This window comes from Neoarius graeffei, chromosome 21, assembly GCF_027579695.1.
Source record: "Neoarius graeffei isolate fNeoGra1 chromosome 21, fNeoGra1.pri, whole genome shotgun sequence".
NCBI classification, from domain to species: Eukaryota; Metazoa; Chordata; class Actinopteri; order Siluriformes; family Ariidae; genus Neoarius; species Neoarius graeffei.
The window spans coordinates 12,723,312-12,740,856 of NC_083589.1; the positions used below are offsets into that span (position 1 = coordinate 12,723,312).

The 17,545-nt window shown below is 42.9% G+C and overlaps 1 protein-coding gene across 9 annotated transcripts in view; it reads left to right on the forward strand.

The window, feature by feature from the left end:
- Positions 1-17,545, forward strand: part of LOC132870245 (protein PHTF2-like) — a 116,945-nt gene that overhangs the window by 12,804 nt on the left and 86,596 nt on the right. The window contains exons 2-4 of one of the 9 annotated variants that reach the window (XM_060903893.1): positions 7,192-7,324; positions 7,442-7,533; positions 8,310-8,392. The exons of 5 other annotated variants lie outside the window; for them this stretch is intronic. The gene's annotated coding sequence lies outside the window, so the exon portion shown is untranslated. The remainder of the gene's footprint in view (positions 1-7,191; positions 7,325-7,441; positions 7,534-8,309; positions 8,393-17,545) is intronic. 3 more of the 9 variants (XM_060903896.1, XM_060903895.1, XM_060903894.1) reach the window with 3 other exon arrangements.

The following is a 17,545-nucleotide window of genomic DNA, read 5'->3' on the forward strand; positions in this document are numbered from 1 at the left end:
TCATCACGAAAGGCAGCAGCACGACAGATATGTTCCATCACCTGAAAACTCACCCGGTACAGTATGAAGAGTCTCCTAAACTCCGAACTACTTTCCCACGAGCTAAACAAATGACCATAGCGGCCTCGTTCTCCAAAGCCACCCCATATGAGAAACCGAGTCAGAGATGGAGAGCTATAACGGATGCAATCACTAACGTCATTGCCAAAGACATGATCCCAGTTAGTATAGTGGAAAAACCAGGCTTCCAAAAATTACTAAACACACTCGATCCCAAATATGAGTTGCCTGGTCACAGACATTTTACAGAGAAGGCAATACCAGAATTATGCACATCCTGAGAGGCAGAGCCAGAAAATACTCAGTTCAAAAGTGTGCAAAGAGAAAAATTATGTTTTGCAGATCTCTCTCTCTCTCTCTCTCTCTCTCTCTCTCTCTCTCTCTCTCGTGAATGTTCCAGTGGTTCTCAGTAGTCAGGTTAATAGCTTGGAGATCTATTTTTTTAAATAATTTAATGAATGAGCACTTTCGTATTTAGGCTAAATGTCTTTCTCAGTGTTGAGCTTGCACTTTATTGATTCGAGCTCTGAGCAGCTCTGTATTGTATTGCCCCTTTGTTGCAGTTTTTGCAGTTTGTGCCACATCTTTGTTGAATAAAAATAGTCTTATTTCAATTCAATTGTGATTAATCACTAACATGAAAATTTAAAATGTGTTGTTGAAAACCACCTGTAAAGTTAATCAAGAATGTTATTTAATCTGCAGGGATTGTAGTGAAAACAGTAAAGAGTTAGATTTCATGGGGTCCTTTAGAGGAGATTTAAATATATTGAGATATATATCGTGAAATGGAGAAAATGTATCGGGATATTCATTTTTTCCCATATTGCACAGCCCTACGATGAGAGATGGCAGAGGTAGTAGTGGTGAAGTAGTGCAAATATAACGACAAACAGGTTATTGGTGCTACGTTACAAGTTGTGGGTGTTATACAGTCTGACAGCAGTAGGTATGAATGACCTGCGGTACCTCTCCTTCTTAGACTGTGGGTGTAGCAGTCTACTACTAAACGAGCTGCTTAAAGCCCCCACAGCCTCATGTAGGGGGTGAGAGGGGTTATCTATGATTGAGGTCAGCTTGGCTAACATCCTCCTCTCACCCACCACCTCAATGGGGTCCAGAGGACAGTCCAAGACTGGGCCAGCCCTTCTGACCAGTTTATTTTCTTCCTGTCCCTCTCTGAACTTCCACAGCCCCAGCAGACCACAGCGTAGAAAATCGCTGATGCTACCACAGAGTCATAAAAAGTCCTAAGCAGTGTCCTGCACACACCAAAAGACCTCAGTCTTCTCAAGAGGTGGAGACGACTTTGGCCCTTCTTGTACAGGACATCTGTGTTGTTAGTCCAATCCAGTTTGTTGTTGAGGTGAACACCCAGGTATTTGTACTCCTCCACGGTCTCAATGTCCAAACCCTGGATGCTCACTGGTGCAATTTGAGGAACCGTCCTTCTGAAATCGATCACCACCTCCTTTGTCTTGCTGGCGTTGATGTGCAGGTGGTTCAGTTCGCACCAGGCGACAAAGTTAGTGATGACCTCTCTGTACTCCAGATCACCCCCCTCTGACACATGTCCAGTGATGGCTGTATCATCTGAGAACTTCTGGAGGTGGCAGCTGTCCGTGTTGTAGCTGAAGTCAGATGTGTAAAGTATAAAGAGGAAAGGAGAGAGCACTGTACCCTGTGGAGCCACTGTGCTGCAGACTACCACATCAGACACACAGTTGCGGAGCCTCACATACTGCGGTCTGTTAATGAGGTGATGGTGGTCAAGCCGGTGCCAGTGAGTGTCAGGACTGTGAGAGGGACGTCGAGGGCGAGTAGCAGGATTCCCAGACGCTTGGCAGTGGTGGAGCAGATCAGGTTCCTATCCACCCCGAGTCAACGAGGGTCTGGAGATGGTGATGCTGGTTGTCTTGGATGACAATGACCGGGAGTAACGGTCGATCAGCGGGGGGCTGGTTCCAAGCATTGCCCACCAGGGCTCCTCGATTCAGTGGTGGTCTGATTCCCTTTAGTGGGCAGGCTTGGCAGATGTGTCCTCGCTGACCACAGTAGAAACAGGCCCCTGTGCTCCGCCGGCGCTGTCGTTCCTCCGCTGACACCCGTACCCAGTCTACCTGCATGGGTTCGACGGACGAGGCAGGAAGTGGAGATGAGGTGAAGCTGGGGTGGGTCTTCTCTCTCCTCAATTGCTGGAACTGAGCGTCGATACGGTTGGCAAGGTCCATGAGACTGGAGAGGTCCGACGGCAGTTCCCGCGATACCAGTTCATCCTTATTGGCGTCAGAGGTTGCAGCTCCATGATCAATGAGCATTGAGATAGGAACGATCTGCAAGTACCTGGGAGTCTCAGCTCACGGAGAAAAGCAGTGGCAGGAGCTGAAGTAGGAGACGGCTGGGCAGGGGTAGGCACGGCTTGATAGCGCTGCATCTGTGTAGTGAGGAGATTGAGTGAGTGAGTTGGACAGGGTGGCGAGGTTCTGGGTGATCTGCTGGAGGTCTTGTTGATGGGTCCTGAGGAGAGTCCCTTGCTGCTGGATGGCCGTTCTCAGACAGATGAGTTCCGCTGGATCCATGTTGGCCAGAACATGGGTGGTGGAGGTGTGGTAAGATAGGATCCAAAAGCAGAACACAAACAGTTATCCAATAAATAAGGTGATTTAATCCAGGGGAAAAGGGCATGGCAAAAAGGTAAACAAAACAGGACAAGAAACAAATGGCAAAAATAGTACAGGGGGGAAAAAAAGAGACAAAAAACTTGACAAAAACACGAGACAGGCAAGGGCAAAAACGCTAGTGCAAAAAAACATGAACAAGAATAAAACCTTAGTACAAAAAAACCCCATGAACCAGAAAAATAACTAGAGCAAAAAACCATGAGATGCAAAAAGGCACAGAAACGGCTAGAGTAGCAAACGAGATATTCTGGCAAAGTCAGAGTCTGAGGCCCTGTCCACACGGCAACGGATTCAAGTGAATCCAATAAAAAATTTTTATCGTTTCGGCCTGGTGTCCACACGGCACCGGCATTTTGGGTGCCCCAAAACGATATTTTTTGAGAACGGTTTCCAGAGTGGAAAAATCTGGCAATGACGCCGTTGCGAAGTCGTCTGGATGAGTAGAACGGATTTGTTTACGATGACGTCACAACCACATGACTAGAACAAGTCATCACGCCGGGTAGAAGAAGGGGTTTATGCGCATGCGTCCTACTTCTATTGTTCTGGTGTCTCCGATGGGACCGTCTTACAGCGCACGTAGAGGTGTGGCATGTGTATTGCATCGTTTTCAGCAAGCGTTGCGTTGCCATATGTACCTGATATTTTACTGATCCATTGCCCATGTGGACGCGATATTTTTTTTACCCGCTAAAAAAAAAAAAAATCTCGTTGTCGTGTGGATGTAGCCTGAGAATGGTGTATTTATAAGCAGCAGTGAAAACTAGGACGTGAATACAAGTGAGATGGAATTCCCGTCCCGGATCCTGATCGGCGCTGGTGTGAGAGATCCGTAATCTCCGGAGTGGATGTCCGGGGCGGAGCATGACAGTATTTTTTCTCTCGCATGGTCATTTCTATAAATATCTTATGTTAAATGCTGATAAATTTTTAAGTATATGATTAGCAGTTTGGGGCGGCACGGTGGTGTAGTGGTTAGCGCTGTCGCCTCACAGCAAGAAGGTCCTGGGTTCGAGCCCCGGGTCCGGCGAGGGCCTTTCTGTGTGGAGTTTGCATGTTCTCCCCGTGTCCGCGTGGGTTTCCTCCGGGTGCTCCGGTTTCCCCCACAGTCCAAAGACATGCAGGTTAGGTTAACTGGTGACTCTAAATTGCCCGTAGGTGTGAATGTGAGTGTGAATGGTTGTCTGTGTCTATGTGTCAGCCCTGTGATGACCTGGCGACTTGTCCAGGGTGTACCCCGCCTTTCGCCCGTAGTCAGCTGGGATAGGCTCCAGCTTGCCTGCGACCCTGTAGAACAGGATAAAGCGGCTAGAGATAATGAGAATGAGATTAGCAGTTTGAATATAAACAGTTAAATCATGTACAAGTATCATCAGGACGTGGCAGTGATAAAGCTGATATTTATTTGTAGGAAACATTTAAAGAAGCTTTATCCCTGTCACTGTCGTTCTAACGGCTCCTTAAAGCAGTTCTCTCTGTTTTTACTGAATTTATCTCTCTCTTCATGAAAATGCCTTCCCAGGTACTGTGTGTAGTCAAAGTTTTCGTGTGTCCTGTGTACGGTACATCAGTGTCCTCAGTTCCTAAGCACTAACGGAGTATTGGTAAAAGTAACACAGTGGTGAACACACCCTTGTCCCAACTCTTTTGGAACGTGTAAATATAAAATCAAGTTTATAAGTTTGAACATTAAATATCTTGTCTTTGTATTGTATTCAGTTGAATATAGGGCATTTATATTTGTATAAATGTGTTTTTCAGTGTCCCACTTTTTCTGGAGTCAGGTTTGCACTATTATTGTCCTGGCTCCACACACTTGTTTGCGATTGTAGGCTGATAGCTTATCTGTATTTCAAGCCCTAATTTTGCTAAATAAATGACGGTAAAATAATAAACCACTTCCTGAAGCACTCAATCATTTTACTTGCTGTGTGTGAATCATTTTCTGTGTGTGGAACCAACTCTAAAGCTTTGGAGTTGACTCTTAGTTGAATCACTGAATCAACTCTATTAACTACAGTGCCTTGCAAAAGTATTCATCCTCCTTGGTGTTTGTCCTGTTTTGTCGCATTACAAGCTGAAATTAAAATGGATTTTTGGAGGGTTAGCACCATTTGATTTTCACAACGTGCCGACCACTTTAAAGGTTCACTTTTTTTTTTTTTTTATCGTGACACAAACAATAATTAAGATGAATAAAACAGAAATCTGTAGTATGCATAGGTATTCACCCCCCCCCCCCCCCCCCAAAGTCAATACTTTGTAGAGCCACCTTTTGCTACAATTACAGCTGCAAGTCTCTTGGGGTGTGTCTCTATTAGCTTAGCACATCTAGTCACTGGGATTTTTGCCCATTCCTCAAGGCAAAACTGCTCCAACTCCCTTCAAGTTAGATGGGTTGTGTTGGTGTCCAGCAATCTTCAAGTTATGCCACACATTCTCAATTGGATTGAGGTCTGGGCTTTGACTCGGCCATTCCAAGACATTTAAATGTTTCTCTTTAAACCACTCCAGTGTAGCTTTTGCAGTATGTTTAGGGTCATTGTCCTGCTAGACTGTGAACCTTCGTCCCAGTCTCAAACCTCTGGCCAACTCAAACAGGTTTTCCTCCAGAATTGCCCTGTATTTAGGGCCATCCATCTTTCCTTCAGTCCTGACCAGCTTTCTTGTCCTTGCAGATGAAAAACATCCCCACAGCATGATGCTGCCACCACCATGCTTCACTGTAGGGATGGTGTTCTCAGGGTGTTGGGTTTGCGCCACACATGGCATTTCCCTTGATGGCCAAAAAGATCAATTTTAGTCTCATTTGACCAGAGAATCTTCTTCCATGTGTTTGGGGAGTCTGCCACATGCTGTTGGGCAAACTCCAAATGTGTTTTCTTTAAGCAATGGCTTTTTTCTGGCCACTCTTCCATAAAGCCCCGCCCACTCTGTGGAGTGCATGACTTAAAGTGGTCCTATGGACAGATCCTCCCATCTCCGCTGTGGATCTTTGCAGCTTCTTCAGTGTTGTCTTTGGTGTCTTTGTTGCATCTCTGATTAATGCCCTCCTTGCCTGGTCTGTGAGTTTTGGTGGGCGGCCTTCTCTTGTCAGGTTTGTAGTGGTGTCATATTCTTTCCATTTTGCTATAATGGATTTAATGGAGCTCCCTGGGATATTCAAAGTTTGGGATTTTTTTTATAACCCAACACTGATCTATACTTCTCCACAACTTTGTCTCTGACCTGTTTGGAGGCTCCTTGGTTCTCATGTTGCTTAGTAGTGTAGCAGAGTCCGGGTCCTTCCAGAACAGGTTGATTTATTTATACAGATGTCATGTGACAGATCATGTGACACTTTGCACACAGATGGATCTTAACTAATTATGTGACTTATGAAGTGAATTGGTTGGAGCAGCTCCTATTTAGGGGTTTCATACGAAAAGGGGTGAATACCTATGCACACGCCAGAGTTCTGCTTTTTTTTAATCTTAATTATTGTTTGTGTCACAATAAAAAAAAAACAATGTGCACCTTTAAAACTGTAGGCATGTTGTGTAAATCAAATGGTGCTAATCCTCAAAAAATCTATTTTAATTCTAGCTTGTAATGTGACAAAACAGGACAAACACTAAGGGGGGGGATTAAATACTTTTGCAAGACACTTTATACATTTTATACACACACAGTAAGCAGTCAAAAGTTTGTAGACCCCAGTAGACTCATTCATAGGTGTTTCTGTATTGTGACTATTCTCTACATTGTAGAACAATACTGAAGACATCAAAACTATGAAATAACACCTGGAACATATATGGAATTGTGTGGTAAACAAAACATGTTTGATATTTTAGATGCTTCAAAGCATCCAGCGTTTACTTTGACAATTTGCGCACTATTGGCATTATCTTAATCAGCTTCATGAGGTAGTCACCTGGAATGATTTTCAATTAACAGCTGTGCCTCGTCAAAAGTTAATTAGTGGACGAGTTTCTTACCTTCTTAACGTGTTTGAGATCAAACAGTAAATAAAAATATAGAAAATAGATTCCACAACTGTAGTAATCCATATTATATCAAGAACCGAGCAACTAAGTAAAGAGACATGACATCCATCATTACTTTAAGACATGAAGTGACTTTTAATTAATAACAATAAAGAAAAACCACTGAATTAGAAAGCGTGTCCAAACTGTTGCTGGGTTTCGGTCACGTGACTTTTCTTAGCGGTTTTACCGGAAGTGAAATAGCTGGTGGTCTAAACAGCTGTCTAGTGCAAACAACTAGCGATAACTTATCAGAGTACGCTCGTAATCTAGAAGCCACTGCTCGCTTCAGATCTATTGAGAAGATTGCTGTGTGCAATGGAATCGACTCCTACAGTCTGGGAAAGAAAGATTTGTTGTACGATCTCGAAAACTACGCTTCAGTCGAGTTCCCTGACATCTCCAACTATCTGGTGTTGCAGACGTCCTTCTACACCGCAAAATCGATGAAAGCGTGGAAGAGTATGGAGGCTTACAACTTTTTTTGTATGTGGCTGGGTAAAGGACCTCGCTATCAAGTCGCTGCTGAATGAATCCTGTATTGTTTTTGCCCGTGTAAGTATTTTTTTTTTTTTAAGCTTTTCATTCGCGTCTTTACAACGAAGCGCTGCAAGTTGAAGTGTAAACAAACAGTTGGCTTGATTCTCACTTGTGTTTGCTCTTATCTCTCAGGTAAATCATTCATCAGAAACCCCTTTAAAGACCTGGATCTTAGTTAAACAAGACGGAGAAGTGATCACGGCGCATTGTAACTGTACAGCTGGGTAAGAATTTTATCGCGACCTTCATGCATATGGACTTTGTGAGTAAACAAAGAAACAACTGGGGACTTTAGCGCTTCGTGACTAAAAAAAAAAAAGTACCATAAAATAACGACACATAAGAAAAGTACTTGGAAAACACTAAGGACAGAGCTGAGAGGGAAATACAAACCTTTCACCAAGTGATCACTGCAAACTCGAGCATGCTTCGACTCGGCTCCCTTCGATTTCAGTCAGAGGTTCAAAAGCCACCTTTCTCGATGCCTTTTTGTGAAATCCTGTGTTCGTTCACCCTTTTTTATTAGTTCACGGGGAATCCTGAAGAAACTTTATGAGATTCACGGTTTGATTGATTCAAATAACCTAAAACAACGAAAGCGTAAGACATTTTTCATGCAAGCAATGCAGCTTCTCTGTACAAACGCTTTGTCAACTGAGCTTTGGTAGACCACCAGCTAAAGTTTTGAATAACTAATGAGACGGATGTGACGTCACGTGAAACCCAGCAATAGACTGGTACTGTGTGTGTAAATATACTCGAGTTTAGGATATACAGTAGGTTCAGAAATCTTAAAGACCTTCCAGTAAAATCTGATGTCTGTCTGATCATTGAATAAACTGTAAAATATTCCTGTCTCGGCCATTTCATGTCCGTTCTTGTCTGTATTAATTTACGGTTTTGCTGGTGTTTGCAGTATTATGTTGTGTGAGTGTGTGCTCCTGAGCTGTATGTGGATCAGTGCTTTATATAACCTGTGCTGTTCTGTGCCCTTGAACAGGGCTGCTTCTTCCTCTGAACTGAAAACTCTGAACCTTTTTCTCTTGTTGTCCTGGATGCTGTGCTCTGCTGCTCTGTTCTGAGGTAAACCTGTTTCCTTTTAACTTGTTTAATCTGATTGTAAGAGATTTTCTCTGCTGTGTGTTTCTGCACCGCTGTGCTCAGAATGTGGAGTAGGTCTATATGAATCCTCTCAGATAAGGATCAGGTAGCAGGAAACAAGTCCTGAGTACCATAAGTTTCAGTACAGGGTCAGTATACAGGGCTCGAAATTCGTGGTGGTCCGGTCGCCCAAGGCGACTTAATTTTTCATTTGGCGGGTAATTCCTGTCACTAGCCAGCCCGGCTGGCTAGTTGAAAATAAAAAATATATATGAAGCGAAGATTCAGACACACCGTCAACTAAAGCCGCCACATATTAAGCGCATGCCGTGTCTGTGTTAATCGATGTGTTTTTCGGCAGGACGGAAACTACCGAAGAATTCCGAATCATATCGTGTACGAGTCAGGCTGTCGGTTTTTTCACTACTGCGCATGCATATAATGCATCTCGTTGAATATCGCGGTAATCACGTGTAGTATTGGACCAGGTGGGTGGAGCACAGAAGCACGGCAGGCCAGAAGTGAGTTCTCAATGAACTATTTATTGGTAGCTTTTCAGCCTTTTATCACTTCCCACGTGTTCTGGTTGGGGAGAGAGAGCTCCCTTTCTCTGCTCTCCTCTCCTTTTAAAGGGCACAGTCACTGGGGAAGATACACAAACACAGGTTAATCCCCATCAGGTGCAATGATTCCACCACTTACCTTCCCTGACCCCACCCTCCATTCACAAACCGACGCTTGGCCACACCCCCGCTGCCACATCACGTTATCAAATTCAATCGATGTGGCCACATTATCGCCCATTTAAACACGTGTTTTTGTTGTTGTTTACATCTACATCTGCCAAAGCTACGTTGCGATGTGGAATTTTCTGAAAGGTGAACAGAAACCGCCAGAGACGGGGACAAAGCGACCTCAGTCTGGAGAGGAGAAACGACAAAGGACTTATAAGCAAACGTGGGAGCAGGGTAGGCCTTGGCTGCGATACGATTTTTATGGAATAATTAATTTTTTTCAAGTTGATTCCTGGTCAATATGAAGCTCCTAATGCTTTCTCTCTCATAAATGGTTAAATACAGAAAGCATGTTGGACATATTTTGGGTGCTATAGTCATGATAGTAAGTAGATTTGTTTTCAATACTCATACACCAAGTTGCCAAGTTTTCCAATATATTATTATTTGTTGATATTATATTATGGTGCTCTGTGTTGTTCTCATTTATGTATTTAACAACAGTATCAAAATACTCAGGTCTTGAAATAAATGCACATTAGTCATGAACAACGGTAACTACTCTCTTTTGCGTTATTTTTGACAGAAGTAAAATTCATACATGAACAAATTTTGGCTAGTTTATTTTCTGTTTGGCGAGTTACTTTGGAAGGTAACTAGTCCCGCTGGCTGGTGAAAAAGAGAGAATGAATTTCGAGCCCTGATATAGAATTATTATTATTATTTTTTTTTATATAGGTGTCAGTGTGGGGCGGCACGGTGGTGTAGTGGTTAGCGCTGTCGCCTCACCGCAAGAAGGTCCGGGTTCGAGCCCCGTGGCCGGCGAGGGCCTTTCTGTGTGGAGTTTGCATGTTCTCCCCGTGTCCGCGTGGGTTTCCTCCGGGTGCTCCGGTTTCCCCCACAGTCCAAAGACATGCAGGTTAGGTTAACTGGTGACTCTAAATTGACCGTAGGTGTGAATGTGAGTGTGAATGGTTGTCTGTGTCTATGTGTCAGCCCTGTGATGACCTGGCGACTTGTCCAGGGTGTACCCCGCCTTTCGCCCGTAGTCAGCTGGGATAGGCTCCAGCTTGCCTGCGACCCTGTAGAACAGGATAAAGCGGCTAGAGATAATGAGATGAGATGAGTTGTCAGTGTAGAGTACCAGTCAAAAATTTGGACACACCTACTAATTCAGTGTTTTTTCTTTATTTTTATTAATTAAAAGTCACTTCATGTCTTAAAGTAATGATAGATGTCGTTTCTCTTTACTTAGTTGAGCGGTTCTTGACGTAATATGGATTACTACAGTTCTGGAATAGGGCTATTTACTGTATTTTTATTATTAACTGTTTGAGCTGATTACTTTGTTTAACACAATTCCATATATGTTCCACATGTTATTTCATAGCTTTGATCTCTTCAGTATTGTTCACCAATGTAGAACATAGTAAAATACAGAAAAACCTATCAATGAGTAGAGTAGGGGTGTACAAACTTTTGACTGCTACTGTATATACGGTGACCCTGATTAGTTAGGGGCTACTCACAGCTCTATCTGGAAGCAGAAACCAAAATCTAGAAAATTTTTGGGGCAGCGCTGGCTCAGTGGTTTAAGATCTGGGTTATTGATCTGAAGGTCATGGGTTCAAGCCCCAGCACTTACAAGCTGACACTGCTGGGCCCTAGACCGTCTCTGCTCCAGGAGTGCTGTGTCATGTACTTGTTGTATGTCGCTCTGGAAAAGAGTATCTGCTAAATGCCTGTAATGTAATGAGTAGGGGTGTACAAACTTTTGACTGGTACTGTACACAGACATCAATATCAGGCTTTCGGTGTTTTCTTTGAACTGTTCTGTTTCTGTGGCAGAGTGATTATACAACATGCACCTTTAATAGAACAATCCAAAGAAAGCCTATGCTGCACAAGGTTGAATTTATTTATTTATTTTTTTAATTCAGTACAGGGCTGGCACCGTGGTGTAGTGGTTAGCACTGTCACCTCACAGCAAGAAGGTTCTGTGTTTGAGCCCAGTGGCCAACGGGGGCCTTTCTGTGTGGAGTTTGCATGTTCTCCCTGTGTCTGTGTGGGTTTCTTCCATGTGCTCCGGTTTCCCCCCCAGTCCAAAGACATGCAGGTTAGGTTAATTGGTGGCTCTAAATTGACCGTAGGTGTGAATGTCAGTGTGAATGGTCGTGTGTCTCTATGTGTCAGCCCTGCGATGACCTGGCGACTTGTCCAGGGTGTGCCCCGCCTCTCGCCCGTAGTCAGCTGGGATAGGCTCCAGCTTGCTTGTGACCCTGCACAGGGTAAGCGGTTACAAATAATGGATGGATGAATTCAATACAGGGTCAAAAATTGGAATCCACCCATTTAGATTATTAATTCAGTGGAGCTGGAAGATCCAAAATGTCTTTTAACTTGCCAAGGCCTCTTAACTTCCTGTTAGTGATGACTGACTGACTGCAGCTGGTAGCTTCTCTGTGCACAGCATAAAAATGGTTTGATTGACACTCATTGGTTTAACCAACACACAGTACAATGGGAAAGTCCCAGGAGCTCAGTGCAGATCTGAGAAAGACGATCATAGATTTACACACTCAAGAATGTCTCCTGGAGCCGTTTCTAAACAATTGCCGATTCCAAGATCATCAGTTCAAACAACTGTACGTAAGTACAAGTTATTGGGAGGTGTAAACCCTTTGCCGAGCCACTTTGCTGGAAGACCCAAACTGTCCCCCTCAGCTGACAGGAAATTGGTTCAGATGATCAGGAACCACCAAGGCACAGACCTGCTGTGAACTGGAAGTTGCTGGAACACCGTCTGCAGTGAACGTTTTACATCACCATGGACTGAGAGGCTGCTGTCCGAGAAAGAAGCCCCTACTCCAAAATCAACATTTTCAAGCTCGACTAAAGTTATCAGCTGACCACATGGACAAAGAAAAAGCCTTCTGGAGGAAAGTTTTGTGGTCAGATGAGACAAAGATCGAGTTGTTTCGTCACAATGACTAGAGGAACACTGTACCCACTGTTAAGCATGGTGGTGGTAGCGTCAGGTTCTGGGGCTGGTTTGTTGCTGGGAGAACTGGTGCATTGCACAAAGTGGAAGGACTTAAACTATCAGAAACTTGGACACAGTTCGGTGTTCCAGCAGGACAGTGACCCCAAACACACATCAAAGCTGGTTGTGGAGGATAAAGCAGGATAACATTTAAGGCCCCATTATGTGAGAACTGGTACTTTTTGCTCCTGAGCTCCTCCTACAGTTGTGGAGTGTAATTCACGTTCACGCCATTGTTGTGTATATACAAGTCACAGTTTGAGCCCCTCAGGGACAGCTGTGCACATGTGGATCTTGAGGTTTATTAGCTGAAGGATCTAGAACAGCAGAAGCCAAAAAAAGGACCATGTCAACTGACGTGGTAGAGTAATTATTCCAGGATTTTACACAAATATGATGCATAGTTTTATTTATTGGGACATCAGAGATGAACACGAATGTAACAAAAAGAATAAAAGTTTAAGTTTGCTGAAATACCTTAAATTTTCAGACCATACACGTTGTTTGCTAAGTATTTGAATGTGGAGTTTGTGTGTAATTGACATGATATTAACACACAATAAACACTGGGCAGTGTAATTTATTCTGAGCTCGCTGAGATCTGTGCAAAGTTGTAAGCTTGTTAAGGCTTATTTGGCATGAGATTGACAGACTGATCCAATGTTTTGCCGTGAGATCAATTTATTTATTTTCATGCTCACCTGAGATGGGAACGATGTTCGACGGCTTTTGTCATCTGGAAAACCTCTCATCTCCGTGAGGCAGAGGAAACACTGATAAGGTTACATCACAATCTTTCATGACTAACACTGTCAGGGGTGTAATTCTGCTGTCGGAGTCTCATTGTTTTCCTGTTAGCCGTCAAAGTAAACATGCACAGTCAGACTTTTTTTTTTTTTTTGGGTCATGCTGCAAGTCAGAGTTTGCACAAGTACTCTGAATAGTAGCATGCTAAGCTAACGTAACCAGAACCATACTAACACTGACGTATCGAATGCTGGGGGATGAGAACGGATAAAGAATGGCTAGTCGAGTAAATTTAACCTTACGGAACCTGGATGCCCCTGACACAAAGTGATGCAAACTTGAGAGACAAGCTTGCCAACAAAGCTACACAGCAACCAACACAAGGGCGCTTGTTTTCAGTATTGATGTCGGAATGTTATCTAGCAAGTTATCTAACGTCACTTTGAGATGTAACTAGCGGCTAAACCTCTGTCGAAATGGACCGATTGTCTCATGATCAAAAACTAGCGAGTCGACAACTTTGCGAACATCAAGCAAGTGCAACAACACAACACGACACAGCAGTAGCAAGGCTGCTAATGTAATATTACTGACTAGTTCAACAGAAAGAAGCCCAGCTCGGTGTCTGTCTTACAGATTTTTGGCTGAAGCCTATAGAGGCACCTGTCTGTGTATGTTTAACTGAATTCAAGAATGTTTAAGAATGTAAGATGGTCATTGGGATGCCAGTCGCGGTGTGGTGCCGTTGCGTACCGACTATGTAAGTGCCACGTTACATAACCTCGCGATGTGATCCTCCGTGGCCGAGCGGCAGGGGCAAAGACAGGTTTTTAATTTGGGCACCATGGCGAGCATAGCGAGCCTAAAATTAAAAAATTTTTTTTCGGGGGTGTCGTGGCTCAGGTGGATAAGGCGCCATACCATAAATCTGGGGACCCGGGTTCGATTCCAGCCCGAGGTCATTTCCCGATCCCTCCCCGTCTCTCTCTCCTGCTTATTTCCTGTCTCTACACTGTCCTATCCAATAATAAAGGTGAAAAATGCCCCCCCAAAAATTATAAAATTAATTTTTTTTTACTATTTTTGCGCGTAGCGTGCTGAAAATTTTTGACGTATCATTTTTAATTTTTTTAACCAATTATAAATATATCAAGTAATAAAAATAATAGAAATTACATAATCGTGCAAGTATAAAGTAGTGCTGTATCTAAAAAGTCAAAAGTTTTCTCCAACATTCTGAATAAATAAAAAAGATAAAAATAGTTCATGAATTTTTTTTTATACGCATGAAAAATGGGAAACAATATGTAATATCAATCCATTTGCACAAGAATATGGGCAGCAGAGAACTTTTAAAATCTCAAATGGTGAAACAATAATGATCTAGAACAATCAAAATATCAAAAATAAGACACATGTATCTGTCTAAATTAAGCTATTGATACATATCGAAAAAGCTAGAATATGTCAATTCAACAATATATCAATTAAAATAAAACAAGATATCAATATATAATATAACCACATAAAATAGTTTATAGTATGTCTTTACATGTATTAATATTAGGTCCAGTAGTATAATTAGTATAACAGTCATTCAACAACACAAAGTTATTACTCTTAGAATTATCACAAACCGACAGCCACGTGTTGTCATGAATCGTTGAGAATTTCACAACGTAAACAAAGGAAGTATATTTTACGACATTCAGACGTCAGAGACTCAGGCACGGTTTACGGTAATCGCTAGACGCATTTCATGTTCACTTCATGTTATGAAGCGACTGAACAACAAATTGAAATATATATGCCAAAAAATGACATTTAACAATAATTTAGAAATATTTTGGGTTCTCCACCCTTATGAAACAGGTTTTTTTCTTCTAGTTTAGGCGATTTTCGTATGTTCTATTTTGGGCCTTTTGACAAGCCCGTAATTTGGGCGCCGTTATACGGTATGTAATTGGGGCTGTATTTGCCCTTGAGCGGTCTCAAGCGCTGTCCAGGAAAGGAACAGATTTTGCAACACTGGACGTAAAAGGCTGAACTCAGGCCTGCACGGGTCTCTAGTTAACTTTCTGAGCTCTCGGCTCTGAGCGAAAGCCAGTCCGGTCTCTTGCTTGGTCACTCACTCTTCCTGACTTCCTCCAACAGGAAGTCCGATTTAGCTTTATTTCATGGGATGCTGTTTAGCAGTTTTAGCTGAGGTGGTGCTGTAAAACATTAGGCAGTTCTCACGAGATGTCTCAGGGACGCTCTACCAGAGACCCTCTTTCCACAGCCTGTTCAAGGAGGAATTCTTATGCCTTTATTCCACCTCGAATTCTGTGATGTTCCACCTCTGAGCTGGAACGAGTAGCAGAGCTAGAATCAAAGTCTGTGGAAGAGGGACAGCTGGCATGATAGGACGGGGTGTGACGTTTGACCTTGATGTTTTTCTTTCTGAGACTAATGCAACCTCCAATGTCTCAGTCTACACCATCTAAGGTTTGCACCCCTTTCTTCCTCAAAAAGGTGCATGAGTCGCTCAACTCCTCTCTTCCTTGTTACTCCTCTCTCTCTTGTTTGTGAGTGTGGTTTTCTGTGACGCTTTTTATTCCGAAAAGCTGGCTTGGTTTGTGCTCTAAACAGCATAAACATATTTTATATATTTATATGCACTCAACAGCTACTTTAATAGGAACTTGTGATTGATTCTAAAATCCCTGTTCTTGGCTGCAGGAGTGGAACCCAATGTGTTCTTCTGCTGTTGCATGCTGAGATGCTTTTCTGCTCACCACGATTGTAAAGAGTGATTATATGAGTTACTATATCCTTCCTGGCAAAAAAAAAAAAGCTCAAGCCAATCTGTCCATTTTCCTCTGACCTCTCTTATCAACAAGGCGTTTGTTTCCATCCACAGAACTGTCGCTCACTCACTCGACATTTTTTGTTTGTGTGAAAACCCCAGGAGATCAGCAGTTTCTGAAATACTCAAACCAGTCTATCTGGCTCAAACCAACACCCATGTCACAATGAAAGTTACATTTTGTGATCACAATTAAGGCTGTTGGTTTCCTTGAAATGTGAATTATTTAATCGAAGTGATCACATGTTCATGTGATCCTCAGTACCTCTGCTTACATTTGAAGACCGGTGTAGACATGACGGCTGACAAAATCACCTCAGCACTTGGTTCACTTTCTGTTTTTAAAGCAGCTTTGGTATTTTCAGGGTGTTCATGTGTCTGATCTGTCGACACCTCACTTTAGATGCCAATGCTGGGTTGTGATGCATCACGCCTCTGGTCGTGGAATGGCGCCTCGCAATGGAAAAACACCACTGGCGTGACTTCATGCCCGATTTGCTTGGTTCAGTGTAAATCATGAAGTTGAGTTACTCAGGTCAAGATGAAACCTGCTAAGGTACATTTAACCTCATTAATCGGTGTCTGTATGTCCAAAAAAGTTGGGACAAAGTACAAATTGTAAATAAAAACGGAATGCAATGATGTGGAAGTTTCAAAATTCCATATTCAGAATAGAACATAGATGACATATCAAATGTTAAAACTGAGAAAATGTATCATTTAAAGAGAAAAATTAGGTGATTTTTAAATTTCATGTCAACAACACCTCAAAAAAGTTGGGACAAGGCCATGTTTACCACTGTGAGACATCCCCTTTTCTCTTTACAACAGTCTGTAAACGTCTGGGGACTGAGGAGACAAGTTGCTCAAGTTTAGGGAGAGGAATGTTAACCCATTCTTGTCTAATGTAGGATTCTAGTTGTTCAACTGTCTTAGGTCTTTTTTGTCATATCTTCCGTTTTATGATGCGCCAAATGTTTTCTATGGGTGAAAGATCTGGACTGCAGGCTGGCCAGTTCAGTACCCGGACCCTTCTTCTACGCAGCCATGATGCTGTAATTGATGCAGTATGTGGTTTGGCATTGTCATGTTGGAAAATGCAAGGTCTTCCCTGAAAGAGACGTCATCTGGATGGGAGCATATGTTGCTCTAGAACTTGGATATACCTTTCAGCATTGATGGTATCTTTCCAGATGTGTAAGCTGCCCATGCCACACGCACTAATGCAACCCCATACCATCAGAGATGCAGGCTTCTGAACTGAGCGCTGATAACAACTTGGGTCGTCCTTCTCCTCTTTAGTCCGAATGACACGGCGTCCCTGATTTCCATAAAGAACTTCAAATTTTGATTCGTCTGACCACAGAACAGTTTTCCACTTTGCCACAGTCCATTTTAAATGAGCCTTGGCCCAGAGAAGACGTCTGCGCTTCTGGATCATGTTTAGATACGGCTTCTTCTTTGAACTATAGAGTTTTAGCTGGCAACGGCGGATGGCACGGTGAATTGTGTTCACAGATAATGTTCTCTGGAAATATTCCTGAGCCCATTTTGTGATTTCCAATACAGAAGCATGCCTGTATGTGATGCAGTGCTGTCTAAAGGCCCAAAGATTACGGGCACCCGGTATGGTTTTCCGGCCTTGACCCTTACGCACAGAGATTCTTCCAGATTCTCTGAATCTTTTGATGATATTATGCACTGTAGATGATGATATGTTCAAACTCTGCAATTTTACACTGTCGAACTCCTTTCTGATATTG